The sequence below is a fragment of the Parasteatoda tepidariorum genome, chromosome 4 (genome assembly GCF_982258835.1).
Source record: "Parasteatoda tepidariorum strain Cologne lab strain chromosome 4, Ptep-v5.0, whole genome shotgun sequence".
Taxonomy (NCBI): Eukaryota; Metazoa; Arthropoda; class Arachnida; order Araneae; family Theridiidae; genus Parasteatoda; species Parasteatoda tepidariorum.
Window position 1 is genome coordinate 14,735,970 of NC_141758.1, and position 14,429 is coordinate 14,750,398.

General features: G+C 30.1%; 2 long non-coding RNA genes across 2 annotated transcripts in view; both read left to right on the forward strand.

Annotated features, from left to right (window-relative positions):
• Positions 1–2,384: 2,384 nt before the first annotated feature.
• LOC122269363 (uncharacterized) overlaps positions 2,385–14,429 on the forward strand; it is a 38,466-nt gene continuing 26,421 nt past the window's right edge. The window contains exon 1 of the long non-coding RNA XR_015432948.1: positions 2,385–4,057. This is a non-coding gene — a long non-coding RNA (uncharacterized LOC122269363). The remainder of the gene's footprint in view (positions 4,058–14,429) is intronic.
• Positions 6,294–6,962, forward strand: LOC147810740 (uncharacterized). The gene is made up of 2 exons (XR_015432949.1): positions 6,294–6,522; positions 6,647–6,962. It is a non-coding gene; the product is annotated as an uncharacterized LOC147810740 (long non-coding RNA).

A 14,429-nucleotide genomic window follows, 5' to 3' on the forward strand; every position in this document is an offset into this window, starting at 1 on the left:
TGGCAACAGTTTTCATTTTTAATTGATTGGATTCGGCGCGCAAGAGCACGCAGTGAGCAACCAGATAACAATAACCAGAGTGAGCATTATCAGGTTGTTCAATTCAGATTCATACACTAAAAACATGACAATATTTAATTTAAACTCAATTAGGAATTAGTTAATTAATTGAAGTGAGAATGCTTTAAAAGGTCGCTGTTGAATTGATATTTTTCTACTGGGAGCTACCTAAACGTCTAAAAAACGTTTAAGTGTTTGTATTGAATGCATTGAATTTTTTTTATATTTCGCGTTTATTTATGCATTGAATTTTCACGCTTTAAAATGCAGAATATTAGTGAAGCAATATTTGATATTTTTTTTTTTGCTAATATGTTTCTTATTTAGCTAATGTTTTGATTTTTTTCACCATGTACAATCTAAATAGCTAATATACTTTTTTAAAAGCCAATAAGAACATTGGTAGAATTCTTCTACATAAGTACAATACTGTGTCTTTGATGATAAAATACTATGTCTTTGATGATAATATATTATGTCTTTGTGCTAGAACATTGTGTTCATTGGCGAGCGAGCGCAGCGAGCCATGGTTCACGGCGAGAACCACATAGGATTCGGGGGTTGACGAGCGTTAGCGAGCAGAGGGCGGAGCCTCCTAGCTCCCTCTGTAAATCAGTATTAAATTAGTTTTAACTATTCTATATTCTCGAGCCTTTAATGAGAACTAATGCCTTTCTGAGAACTCTTGAACTATTTGCTTCAAAGTATCTCCTAGCTAATGAATTTATTATGCAAGGTCATTATAATATAATATTGATATTTTTTTTATCCTATTTTTTGCATTATGGTTGAAATATTATTTACTTATTATTTTAAATTTCTTTGAAATATTTTAATAAGTGGTAGAGATTTAAAAACCAAAACTTTCAAATTTCAGATAATTTTGGAAAAATTTAAAATGCTTACTACAAGATAACGAATGAAATTGTTTCACACAAAATTTCGAATTATACATATGTATGGGCGGAAAAAATAATTTTATAATAAGTTTACATAAACCAAAAATCAAGCATTAAAACGTAAATTTTGCCACTAGAAAAAAGTTCCCCATTAATCAGAACAAGTTGGCACTTCTGAATATACGTATATATATCGAAAGGGACATTTATGCTTTCTCCTTTTAATGTTATATATTAGAAAGTATTATATTTTTAATTCTAATCCATAATAAATTTTTCCTTGTTAAACTACCTTTTTTTAAAACGATGTAAAAACGTATACCTTACAATTCAAATTGTTTACGACTATCAAATAAAATAATCAGCATTTACTTAAAGTTATTTTTTAACAATTTACACAATTATAAACGACCTTTATAACTGAGTGGGGGAAAATTTCATTTCACTTGAAAAGCATTAGAGTTACTTCTTAGATTGCGACTACCCCCTATGTTTTGGGGTTCAGAAATCCAAATCAGTCGAAAAAAATTTTATGTTTTAAGTATGTTTTAACCCCTTATTTCGTAATTTAAAATATCGTCCCTGCACTTATTTATTAGCATATTTTAAGTCAGATGAGGAGAACGTGAAGATCAAAAGTTATCAGGATGGTCAGTTTATTTCTTTTTTGCCCACTGAATGTCGAAAAATTTATAATTCAAATCTGTTTAATTTTTTTTTTTTTTTTTTTTGCTTTATCTCTAATTTGCTCCATTGTGATGCAAAGATAAATTTTTTTTTTTTCAATAGACCAGAATGCATTCTGGTCTCATTAAAGAATGTATTATTGTCGCTATTTAGTCAAGAGTTTTGTATTTAATTATGTGTATATTTTCTCTTACTATCTGTTATAATATGTCAGTTAAACATAATTATATTAAGATCATCGGTTTTTTTATTGAACAGTAAATGAACTAACCAAAATATATAATTTGATTGTAGCTATTTTATTTGTAATTGTCATAACAAATCGTAATTATTTACACTGTGATCTTTAACCCCTTGGGGACGGGTAATTCAGAAAAGCATTCGTACAAAATCAGAATCAAGTTGTAATTAAATAAAAAACGGTAACTTAAATGTAGTAGTTGTTAATTTGACAGACTTATTTTGCTTTGACTTTAATTATTGTTAGTTTAATCATATACATAATCAATGTTAATTCAAAGTATAACTAAATAGTTTTATTTTGAACAAAGTATTGGTGAATTAAATAAATCAAACAATTATAACTCCGCCCACAAATAAACTGCTAAAGAAATACTTTGATTACCAGTTCTATCTTTTTACCCTAATTGATTTTGTTTTATGCTGTCACATATTTGTGACAGTCGGCGCGAAAGGGTTAATGAATTTTTTATATTGCGATGATTTTATTGTTTTGATGTTAGCAAAGCGTGATTATTTTTTTAAAAAATTTCAATTTCCTTGTTTTAAGTTTGAAAATATTGAGTAATCATCCGGTTATGTTATAGTTCTTCTTTAACCCAGAGACATTTGTTGTGCTTGCTTGTTTCTGTTGCCTAGTTATATTTGTAAAACTTTAAAATATAATTGTGCTTAATTAACCCCTTGGGGACGGGTGATTCAGAAAAGCATTCGTACAAAATCAGAATCAGGATGTAATTTTAAAAAAAAACGGTAACTTAAATGTAGTCGTTGCTAATTTGACAGACTTACTTTGCTTTTTCTTTAATTATTGTTAGTTTAATCATATATATATTTTATTTTATAACCGTCGTTGAACAGCCGACCCAATTTCATGGGTTTAGGACTACTTACGTTCAACTCCGTAGCCTTGTAATTTTTGAACCAATCCAGAAGACAAGGAAACTCCTGGATCAGTACCCCCAGAGGTATTGATTTGTTGTGGGAACATGGAGGACTTTGAGACTCGACAGATTTAACGTGCATCAGTCACCATTTACTACACGGGGAGTCTTCGGCCGGCGAGGATCGAACCCACGACCTCTTGGATATGGGCCCAGCGCCCTACCGACCAGGCTATCCCGGCCCTCGAATCATATATATAATCAATGTTAGATCAAAGTATAATTAAATAGTTTTATTTTGTACAAAGTAATGGTGAATTAAATAAATCAAACAATTATAACTCCGCCCACAAATAATTTACTGTCACAGTGATGTGTGACGTTTTTTTCTAATTGTTTTAATTTTATCCCTTTTTAGTTTAATGTTGGTTGTTTGATGTCACAATGTTGTGTGACGATTGTTATTATGTCCGGAATTTAACTTAATTTTAATTTAATCGTTCATAGTTTATAATATTTGTACTTTTCCTTTTTTATTTCTCTTCATTTTTTTTTTCTGTGAAGAGAATTGGAAATGTTTCTTTTCCTCTTAAGTTAGCAACACATTTTTGTGTCTTTCTCTTTTTCACCTTTTACAATTCAAGGTCGTCTGACCCCACTGTCCTTCAAGGACGAATTCTTTTCCCTCACATTCTAATTTTACGTCACCACTTAAATTCTTTTCCCATCACTTTCAAGTAACCTTCAAATTCTTGCACGTAGTGACTCTTCTGGTCGGTTTTTCTAGATTTTTCCAGAATTTTTAGCGTGTTCACGCCTTTTTTGGTATGTGTGGGAGTACTTTTTGCACTGATTGGTGGTGACCTAATCGTGTGGTAATCCCCCATCCAATCACAGTCGTTCTCTCTCCTGCTGTTCAACTCGCATTTTCCCGCGCTTAAGCGGACGCCATTTTTTTTTATCATTATCGTTTTTGGTACTGAAAAGTACACACTTCCCTCGGGGATTGCGGTGCGGCTGGTAAGCTGACCTTCTTGGTCAGCGAGCCATGCCAAACCACCCCAAAGCTACATTTTTTTTCTGATTTATCATTTTTCATTTTAGATCAATTTTGTGTTTAGCCAATTACTTCCCATTATTATTATAACTACATCCCTCCCCACTCAGGGGATTCGATTGTCCTCTGTAAAAAAAATTTAGAAATTAAAAATGTGAACCTGGATACCTTGTATTTTTTTTTCTCAACGTTATTGTCGTCCCTCGACGTCTTCATGTTTGTTCATCGAGGTGAGTAACTCATTTTTTTATGGTATTTATTTGACTAGAGGATAGTTACAACTTATTTATTGTTGTGTATAAATTTCATAGTTGTTATTCAGTCGTCCCCTAACTTTATCTTGACCACGAGCCCTTGCTGTTGGGTTAATTCACGTGGCACTTAAGCAACATGTCCTTCCACTATTTTCGATCACTTTTGGCCTTTTCTTCACATCAATTTATGATGATCCAAATTTATTACCAAAATTTATTGTTTAAGTAATCTCTCTTTTTTTTGATTGTCTTAAACTTTATCGACTGAATACATCTATCAAATTTTACAACCCATTACTTTGTGTAATATATATTTTAATTGTAACATCACCTTAATTAACGTTTAAGATATTTAACATCGGTACACATCATCAACAAAATTTATAATTAAATAATTTTTTTTTTTTAAAAATTGGTACATTTACTAAAGAATTTTCTTTGATTACCAGTTTTATCTTTTTACCCTGATTGATATGTCTTTATGCTGGCACGTATTTGTGACAGTCGGCGCGAAAGGGTTAAACAAATTATTAAAATTTTTATTGACAAATGAAAAAACGCAGTTTAATCTTTGGTAAATATGATAAAACAGACCATTTTATTTCTAACCAATGCTGATTTCGAATAAACATGAATGCATTACAATTAAAAAGAGATAATTTTCTTGCTATAATTAATTTTTATTTATTTATTTATCTATTTTTTTTTTAAAAAAAATGCAATGCAATATCGCCAAAAGGGTTAAATACTTCACATAATGCTTTTATTTCGTATTGCATAAAAAAAAGAAAGAGATTATAAATATTTTATGACAGTCCCCGGTAGTAGATTTGCCATACGTGCTTCTTTCCATAGATAAGCCTCCGCATTCTATAAGAAGTAAAAGCAGCCTGTGCGCAATGCTGACCTCATCATCTTAATCATGACGTTCGTCACTATTGTGGAACCTTAACCTCTACGATCCCCACTAGTCTAATACTGGCTATAGTGACAACACTTTATCGTATTTCTTATGGTGCATAAAAAATTAACATCCCCCCTCCCAAAAAAATTATTTTTAATGTATTTTAAATTTTAGCCTCATTAAATTAATAAACTCTGACTCATAGTGCATCGTCTACAGCACTGGGGGAAATAAAAAATTTTTCAAGTCCACTATTTTCACGTTATTAAAGCAATTACAGTAGTAAGCAGTACATGTCTTTAAAAAAATAATAATTTTGGTTTACATTTCTCTCAATTGAATTTTAATAAATTTTTGATACCGTGACATAATTTACATTTTTACAATAGACAATTTGTAAAATAAAACTTTCCTATTGCGCGTCTCAAAAAAATTTTTTAAAAAATTACCGTTTGAAAACTTTTAATTTTCTTTTTTGCAATTTTCTCGTTTTTAACACGTTTTATTAAAAAGTTTTAAATGTATTATTACGTTAATTTATTAGTAAAATTTATGTGTTTTCTCCTTTTTTAAAACAATTCGATTTCCTTTAAATAATTCAAGCAATTAACTTATAAAATAAAACTTTCCCTATTGCACGTATCAAAATAATAATAATAATTACTGTTCGAAAAGTTTTAAATTTTGTTTACGCTTTTCTCGTTTAACATTCTTCTCTGATATTATTGTGAACATTTTTCACGTTTTACTAAAATACACAATTGCAGACCAGCCAACTTTTAATCCCTTTCATTATCATTTTTCCCAGTGGTATTAAAACGGAATTAAAATTTCAATTTCAAGCAAAAAAGTACGTTGTATTTGAAAAAAATTAAGCTGACAGCCATGATAGTAACGCATATTAATATGCGTGCTTAATTTTTTGAAGAATAGTGGTGATCAAAATCATTTAAAAATTAAGTTTATAAAAGAAAAAATAGTATATATTTACTACCACTTTAAATATGAAAATAAAATTTTACGCCAAATGCGTAAAAGTTGGCAGGTATGCTATTGATAGACTACTAGTTCGCCTGGTTGCATTCATAAATGACGGCATTTATTTTACGTTTTGTTTATAATGAATAGGAAAATTCTAATATTTAATTATTTAATTGAAACTGAGTAAAATGTAGAATTTATTTGCATAAACACTAAGAATTTTTAGATATAAACTACTATCATCAAAATTTAGTAATCAAACATTTTAAATGATTTAAAATAACACACGAAATTACTAGTCTTTTTTTTTTCTTTAAGAAACATTTTAAAAATTTTCCTACTTGCAGACTGAATGATATAAAAAAATTAAAAAAACAAAAAATCCATCTAAAAGAAGTTGGCTACGCTTCAGAGTAGCGTCAGTTATGTTAAAAGAAAAAAATAGTAGCCTAACATATTTTTTTTATTTTCACAGCTATTTATTTCCAAACAGAAATCATTCTACGTATGCATGGATGCCAACTCTCTCCGGACAGCAAATATATATTTTAAAGTGGTAGTTTATCAATTGTGATTCTTAGTTTAATATATTCAATTTAGTATATTTTTATCCACCACTATTTTTAAATAATTCATAGGCATATATAATTCACCACTGTATTGAACTTATGTCATTTCAGCTGAAGACGCCTTAGGAGACGGGGGCTCAGTCGCCTTGCAGCGGGATGACCAATGATGAGTTCCGGCCAGCCTTAGCGATGATCTCTTCGTGAGCGTTTGATGCAAGCCTGATGACAGCAAGAGTGGCGCTAGACCTAGCCCGACAGGGGGGCTAAGATAATTTTGAAAATAAGCAATAATTTTTAATATACGATAAATAATTAGTATGACATAGACATATTTGTTCTGATAAAAAATTTATCATGATTCAAATATTAACAAAGAAAAAATATAAAAGTGATATCTAAATAAATAAACAATATATGCACATCCATCATAAGATTCTACAGTGTTCTCAATTAAATATTCTACTCAAACAATAAAAAATTTATGCACAACTAGAAAAAATTCGAGCTTACTACTACTAATGTTTAATTCCGTAGCCTTGTAGTTTTGAACCTAATCCAGCAGACAAGAGAACTCCAGGATCAAGTAGTGGAAGAAATTTTTGCATTCGTCGAGGACGTTTTGATAGCCCGCATTTGAGTTACATGGAGAGGAAAACCACGAAATCCTCCTACGGTTAGTCTGATACCAAGGGAACTCTAAGAAATGATCCGCTTACCACTGAGGATATTTCACGTCAGCACTGTGGTCGGTAAAAGCTGGGTGTGGAATTCATATCACTCAGCCATCACTGGGATTCGAACTCGGTGCACCTCATTCGGAGGAGAATGCTCTATCCCTTGAGTCCAACTTTATTGAGTAATAACTCTGCGGCAGGTACCAATTTTCCAATTTTATTGATTGGTACCAATTTTATTGATTTACTTAAATTTAATCACCTTCAAAATGTAAATGGTAATTCAATCGTAATTTTTGTAAAAAAAAAGGGAAATAAACCGTTTTTCCTCTAAACCTGCAATGAATGCAGAAGCAACCACGATGGTTAGTGAGCAAAATGAACAGGTAGCGGAGCCTTCCAGTTCTTTAAATAATTGTTAAATTACTAGTTATTAACATGCATACTTAAAAAAATACGAAAAACATTTTTCAGTATTAAGAAATAATAATTAAAAACTGCCATCAGCTGGAATGGAGCCCCCGATCTCACAGTTTTGTGTTAGATTTCATAATCATCAGCCCCAAATATACAAACCTGCCTTGCGGATATTTTTTAAAATTTTTTTTAAAATTCAATAAATTAAGTCATTTGGATACTTAACATTCTTGAAAAATGCTTTCCAAATTGATCAGTTCATTTAGAAGTAAACCATAATTCGGCTTATCTTATTCATTTTCAGCTAATGTATATATATACACCAAAAATTATTCAAAACTAGATTAGATATAACTCAAGGACAGCAAACTTAACTGTCGGTTATAAAACCTTATTTAAGATTGAAAATGGTAAAACGAGGAAAAATCTACATTCCTCGAATTAAATATTTTAAAAATAGTCTGTTTTTAGGTTATAATATTCGTAATTACCTTAATAAACTTTAATCGTAATGTCGGGGTTCCGCCGATGGAAGACATTTAATATATATACACTCACGCTTTATATCAATTAATTTTAGAATTACAATTATAGAATAATTATTATAAGATTATTATAGAATTAATATAGAATTAATAATTATTATAGAGGGAAAGGTTTTAAAAGACAAATATTTGTTAATGTTTAATATTTAATCTATGAAAAAACATAACACATATTGAAATCTAACGAATAGCCCCTGATAAATTTCGTGACAAAAAAAAAAAAAAAAATTGAAGCTTGATTGATTTCCGGATTTTAGAAACACCTTCTAGTTTTACTATTCAATCAAATTGGTTTCGATGTCGTTCATCCCACCTGTCTCACTAGTGATTCAGCATATATTGATATCATTTTTGTTTCGTTCTTACTTAATATTAATTTGCTTGCGACAATTATTTTTTTACGTATTAATTGTTTAAATATTAATTGATTTTTGAATTGACAATTTCAATCATCTCTTAGGTATTTAAAACTGCAGCATATCACATGAAAATATTAAGTATATATCATTTTTACAATAAAGTGAAATGAAAAAGAATTCTGATCCTTAGGAACAGATATTAAATAGTCTCATGATCGAATGATGGAGCATAATTACCTTTTAAACAAATCAAAAATTTTTTTGACCTTTTAAACTAAAAATTTGCTTATTTTTATATAGCTTATTAATACTCAAATTATTAAAAAGATGATATGACAACGAAGTTTTTTTTTTTTATTCAGTCAATTATTTACATTTTTTCCACTTCTTTATTTATTTTTATTTCATTAAATTAAATGCACACGGTTAAAATAAAAACAAAGCTGTCAAATTTTTATATATAGTTTCGATTTATAACTTTAAGAAATTGCTTCGACTTTGATTAGGAAATTTAAAAGCCTTATTAATGAAAAAATTGAGAAGCCTTATTAACTTTAAACACATAATAACAACAAAAAGGAGTTAAAAATAGAATGATCAATGAACAATAAAATCGTAAGCTAACTAAATTAATTAATTTCGTGTACGAACTATAATATTACAAATTAAACATATTTCATATTTAGGGGAAACATGGAAAATTTGATCATACAGGAGTTTTAGACAATTTTTTTCTCATGTTGTAACATTTTTTTAGCTGATGATCATTTGATTTCAATGCTTTATTAAACAAAATCATATGTTGTTTCTGTCTATTAGCAGCAAGTAAAATTAAAATTAAATTACATTTGTTATATCAATTTTATCCGGAACAGACCAAATCAAGAGTTTTGGCAAACAGGCCAGTCAAAGAGGGAATTGAATAGTGGCCCGCCATTTAAATAAATAAACAAAACAAAAAAATCTCAATGTATATATAAAAAACTGCTCAAATCTTTCACGTTTTGATTGATTTACCAAAATTGATTTAATAGAAACATTTGCTTACCTCCATGTGAAAGATTTATGTCTTCTTAATATCCTACAAAAAGTTGATATAGAAATTCCTATTTCATTCTCTTACGATTGATTTGAAAAATAACAGAATTAAATCAACTACAATAATTAAATAAAGTAAACAATTATGCTAGTTGAAACATTTAGGATGATTAAAGGAAAGAAAAGCTTTTATAATAAATTAGAAAAAATATCTTCTAAATTTTGTAAGAGAGAAAAATTCGAATTGAACGAGTCCCAATTTAAGGACAGTATGGAAATCTCAAGACAGATTCTAACAAGACCCTCCCCCTATCTACAGCCCTAGAAATGTTTTCTTCTTAGAAATTTATGACCAGAAATCAAACGAAAGGGTGTTTCTGTGGATATCTGATATTTCCGAAGTTAGGAGAAAAGAGCCCCTAGGCAATATCAAGAAGCTAAAAACATATTCTCACAGTGTAAAGTGAGGAGGCTATTTAACAACTCTGTGGGTGGTAGCTACGAAAGTGGGGATATTTTCATCAGTAGAAAAAGTGTTTTATTGCTCTTTTGGTAAGAAAAGTGAAGAATAACAATTATTTTATGTTTGTAAGCACTTCGATTAGATTTTGAAAAGCATCCAACTATGTAAAAAAGAAAAAATATTCTGAATAAATCTCTGAATAAAACTTTAAAAAAAGAAGAAAAAAGTGGGATCTGGTGGCCCTCTTGAGTTATAAATGAGTTAGAATTTAAAAAAAAAAAAAAAAAAACAATGAATGCAATGAGATTTTAGACTTTTCGGGGGCCCCATCAGAACTCGGGGCCCTGGGCCAGGGTCCAATGAGCCCATCCTTAAAAATGGCTCTGGTTCAAAATTACAAGGCTACGGAGTTAAACTTTAGTAGTCGTAAACCCGAAAATTAGGTCAGCTGTTCAACGACGGATAGAATAAAATAAAATAGCAAGATATACAAATTTTTATATTATTTTGTGGAAGATAATTTTAAATTGTAAAATACAAAATTTGAATAAAATTGATTGAATAATTAAAGATAAATGAAATTTAAACAAACCGACGTTTTTAAAATTTGAACTCAGAAACTAATCGATCGATTGCTTTGAAAGTTTGTGTTTTGAAATTAAAAGGATGTAAAAATATGTGGAACATGCAATTCAATATATTTTATTATTATTTAATAAACTAATAAAAATTAATAAATAATTATTTAAAATTATTTCTGCTTAAAATTTTGTGCATAATTTTTTTCTTCTTTTTTTTTGTAATTTAATGTATACATTTTTCAATACACTCAAGAAGTTCTCGAGATAATGCGCAATAATCGAAGTATGAAGTTAAAATTAAAGGACTCAAACTTTCCATCTCTCTTTTTGCCATAACTTTGGACACTATCATCTTCCAGATTGCGGCTGTTTCCGCATTTTGAAAATTAAAAACCTAAAACTAAACTTTTGACAAACTTGCATGTTTATCCTGAACAAAATGCGCTTTAGTGCTCTTTTTCGTAAAAATATGGTATTGACTCTTTATACGTGAATATACGATTAAATCAAAAGTTAATCAAGGTGTTCCCTTTTTCCATTTCATACACTGTACATAAAATAAGTCAATGAGAATCTATTATGTTGATTAATATATATTTTAAGATATTGAATACGGACAGTTTAATTGTTTCTCTGAATCAATCAACAATCTTTTTACTACTAAGAAAATGATAAAAAAAAATATATAAATTAAATCTGCCAAAAAAATTGAAATAAATTACAAATATTTTGTTAATGTTTGTTTTTCTTTTTTTTCCGACTGCTTATTTAATGCGTTGATTAAAATATAAACCTTGAATCCGAATAAGTAAATGATTTTCCTCATTTAAAAGTATTAAAAAAATGAAAAAATTAAAACTGAATTTTTATTTTATTTTATTCTTTTACTTTCATTTTGCTTGAAAATTTCACAAAGCAATTATGTGATCCCATAAACCATTAATAAACATGTTACATAAAAAAGAATTTGTAAAGAGGACCTGCCTCTCTCTGTCCCTCAGGCTTTTGTCAGTTATTCTCCCAGTAAAGAGGGGTGATTATCTATCCCCTCCTCAGTTCTCGAGAAAAAAGAATAGTAGTTTGAAAGATAAGTTTCCAAGAAAATCAAGATGTGTTTGAGGGGAAAGGATTTCTATGGGTCTTCGAAAAGTCTTCAATTTCAACCATGTCTAATCGCATCCGGACTCTAGTTTAACAATGTATGAGCAAAGTTAGGAGTAGTGCAGTGAAACTACAATTACATAGAATTTACAATATATTTTACTAAATTTTGTTACTAATTCTTAAAAATAAATAAATAAAAAGTCAACTACAAAAATTTTTATTAGGCATTTGTAAATGAATTCTTGACATTTTTTAGAAAAAAAATGTGACCAGACTATTTTCCCGACGAGACTTTAAATTTTTCCCGATGGGGGGGGGCTGGCCATGCCCGACGGGGTTGCTCCAGCCCCCCCTGACCCCCTACTGGCGCCGCCCTTGGATGACTGCAGTTCTTCTGCGACGTCGATCACTGATCAATGTTTGAAAGACAGAACATCAAGATGAAATAGTTTTCAAATCCAGCCAACGTGAACACACCGTGTAAGCGGCAGTAGTAACTTGTTTAGCCTCGACGTACGTGAGCGTGATGATTGCATTGACCTTTCGTTAGTAGCACTTAGGCCTGTCCGGCATGATAATGGCGGTCATTTGCGTTTGAAACCGACTGGTCGAAGCATGTTTCGCAAGTAGGAGTCTGGCTTTACTAGCATCTATTGTCCCTCGGGTCCTCGCCAGTTTAGTTACTAGCGGAGACTGGAGATGTTAATTATGAATTCGAGATAAGTAATCTTAAAACAGCGAGATGTTTTCCTCAAGCGAAGTACAGTAGACTTCATTTTTGTTGATAACTCTCAACTCTTTTTCAAGTCACCACAGCTTTTCCGCACCATGGCAATGTGCCATTTTCTCCCCGCTTCAACTTTAGCATTATGCTTATCACCACAAGGCTTCACCTCATCGATCCTTACTTCATGATGAAGGGGTAAAGGGCCATCTTGGCCTCAGGGACCCCGACCAACCAACAAGACCAGACCAGTATTTATGTCATGCTATACAATTCAAAAAGTAAGCAAAATTAGTCAAGTATTTGCAAAATTTAATTTGTAATTAATTACCGTTTTTTCAATTATTTTGGAGTATCCGGAGCAGTTGGCATCTCTGCGTATGTAAAAGGATTATTGTTTATAATATGGTCGAAATAAAGTAAATGTTAAATTCTATATTAAGTATCTCATATCAATATTTACCCTACCACTTTTTTGAATTTTTTCTCGGATTGGTGAGCAGCTGTGCTTACAACCAGGGATGTTTAACCCTTTTGAAGGCAGTGGTAAGTATACTTACCACCACGTTTTACCACTTTTAATTTATGTTTCCATTTTTAAATAACTTCAGCTTTCTTGAAGTGAGTTTGAATGAAATTGGTAACCATTTGTCACTTTTAAAAAACGTATAAAAGTTATAAAATACATAATTCCTTTTGAAGTTTGAAGCCTTTAAGGAATTTATTTCATAAATAAAGAAAAATAAAAGTCAGAAAGTTCCTAGTAGGTCATGTTAAATATATTTCATACCAAAAAAATGGCATTTTTATAAACAAAATGAGTTTTTTTTTTGTTTTTTTTTTTTTTTTTTATATCAGTTACTGTTCTTAAAACAATTTCAATTCCGAAAATACTTTAATTTACCTTTAGTAGAAATAAAGGGCCCATTAAAGGGTTAATGCTGTGCATTTTGCAAAAGTTTTAATTAATCGGTAGAATAAACTTTGTAGAATAAAGATTATTATGCCTACTCTTTGAAAGTGTCACTGCAGGAAGAATACAAAAAAAGTTGCCTCTCACTGCTACTGTTACTTCACCAATGCTGTGAATTTTCGATATGTGGTGTTGGAAAAAATACTTTGAAATGAAAAATGATTAAAAAAAAATAAAAATAATTTTTTACAAAACCGATCAAGTCGACATTTCTGTTACAACAAAAAACCACTTTTATATATCTATTTTAGAAACATTTTATCTACCGTTTTTAAATTTAGAAAATTCTATTAAATAAATTTAAAGCTTGATGGATATTAATGAGATGCCAACTGCTCGGGACAAGCCAAAATAATTAAATAAACGGTAAATACCTACAAAGTAATTTTTGCAAATATGCGACTGTTTTTGCTTGCTTCTTGAAAGGTATAGCATGACATAAATACCCTAAAGTGGTGAATTATATAAGTCTACGAATTGCATAGAAATAGTGGTGGATAACAATCTACTAAATTGAATTTATTAAACCAAGAATCACAATTGACAAACTACCACTTTATAATATATATTTATTGCCCGGAGCAAGTTGGCATCTCTGATATTAGCCAATCAAAAATGTAGCATAATAAATCACTCGACAGACTGCCAACAAAACTGGCAAGTCTTTAGAAATTACAGTAAAGTAAGGGCTGTGGCCAACTTTCGGAAGATTTCGTTTTCCCGTTAGTAACTTTAAATTTAGTGGATTGTTTTGTTAATTTAAAATTATTTTTTTCGCCATTCCGTCTCTGTAGTGGTGAGATTTTTAAAGCGCTTGATAATTATCCAAAACACAGAAAGCTGTAGTTTTATAATTGTCCACCAATCAAGCAGACTTTAGTATTCTGCATCTCAGTATTTTTCAAAAAGCTTAGTAATTGGCAGTTGACCAGTTAAAAGCAACCAAGATTTTAAATCCGACCATTTAACAATTACATGGGCAATTGTCCAGTGTTATAATAATGTTTAACTATGTT